Source organism: Cucurbita moschata, unplaced genomic scaffold (assembly GCF_002738365.1).
Source record: "Cucurbita moschata cultivar Rifu unplaced genomic scaffold, Cmos_1.0 Cmo_Scf00007, whole genome shotgun sequence".
Classification (NCBI taxonomy): domain Eukaryota; kingdom Viridiplantae; phylum Streptophyta; class Magnoliopsida; order Cucurbitales; family Cucurbitaceae; genus Cucurbita; species Cucurbita moschata.
Window position 1 is genome coordinate 1,521,192 of NW_019268523.1, and position 1,548 is coordinate 1,522,739.

Sequence of the window (1,548 nt, forward strand, 5' to 3'; positions counted from 1 at the left end):
GGGGGGGGGGGGGGGATTTCTTTGCCCCCGAATTAGTTTTGTATTAAATTGTGCAACAATTATTGGGAAATAATAGTGTGACTAGGGAGGGTTCTAAATTATCAGAATTTCAATAGTCTGAATGAATGCAGATTTCTGTTGAGAACGTTCCTTTGTTTCTGGTAAGTACATAACAGGCTCGAACTGATGAACTGATGATTTTGTAGGGTGTGGTTTGTAACGTTTTTGTTTGTCGTTTGCAACGTCTACAAACCTCGTCCTGTGCAACGATCATCATTGTTGTTTTGGGTATGATTTTAGAAACCTTCAAAATTGTTCTTATTTTACTTGGATCATTGTTGTTTTAGGTACCATCATTGTTCTTATTTTATTGTAGGGTGTTGTTGGGCATACATAATCAATTTAAAACCATTATGGTGAATAATATAAAACCTTATGAATAAAGTTCAAACCATAATTGAATTTTCTTTATTGTGAAGAGATGATTTCAAAACTTGGCTAACTTTAAAGTTCACTCGGTTTCTCTTTTTTACTTTGACTTTCATAAATAAATAAATATATAAAAATGGTGTACTATGAAATAGGATATTTGTCTAAAGTTTTAATTGAAAAAAGAATTACCAAAAGTTGAAAATATGAGTGCTACTCGTGTAAAGGATAATAAAGATGTCATAAATATTTGGACATTAAATTGCATTGGGTGAGAAGAAAAAGCTAAGAAATGACACGTTTTTAGGTTTTCTTTAATAATTTCCTTTTTGGCAATTATTATTGTTATTATTATACTCATGCCTTACTTTCCATATTTTTGATAAACTAGTGTAACCAATGTCTATATAGACTTTGGAGGATATGTTTAGAAATTTGGCAAAGGATATGTTTAGAAATTTGGCAAAGAATTTTCGATGTAAAAACACACGTTAGCAAAAAAAAACTCTCGTTGTAGGTTGATTTTTGAATAGGAAAAATAATGGATTACCCGAATTATAACAACTTTTTCAAATAAATTTATAATAAATTTCTTAAAGAAACGTATTTTTTTGTTATTACAATTAATATATTGTTAATTTATAGTCGTTGTTTATTTATTAAAAAGGAAAAAAAAAAAAAAGAATTTTCTGAGTCCAAGGAATGGAGCATGTCAATAAAATGTTTTGTCTTTTTTTTCACCGTCAAACAATATTATAATCTAAATTATTCTAACAAATATTTCCAAAACCTAATTGGGAATTTTAGTATAATTTTCTTGAAATAAGAACAAATTGAGATTTTTTATATAATTATGTAAACGGAATAGAGCAAGCGTAGGGACAAAATGGACATGACTTATATGAAAATAAAATACAATAAATGATATATATTATTTTCAATAATTGGTCAAACCAAAATTTCTTTGAATTTCTAATTTAAATTATGCTAATTATATTAAAAAAGTGAGTAACAAAAATAACATTAAAAAAGACAATATATTAAATTTAAAGCTTAATTACAAAAAAAAAAAAAAAAAAAAAAAAAAAAAAAAAAAAAAAAAAAAAAAAAAAAAAAAAA

General features: G+C 26.0%; 1 long non-coding RNA gene across 1 annotated transcript in view; it reads right to left on the reverse strand.

Moving 5' to 3' along the window:
- Positions 1-1,548, reverse strand: part of LOC111445568 — an 18,728-nt gene that overhangs the window by 12,262 nt on the left and 4,918 nt on the right. The window lies entirely within an intron of this gene.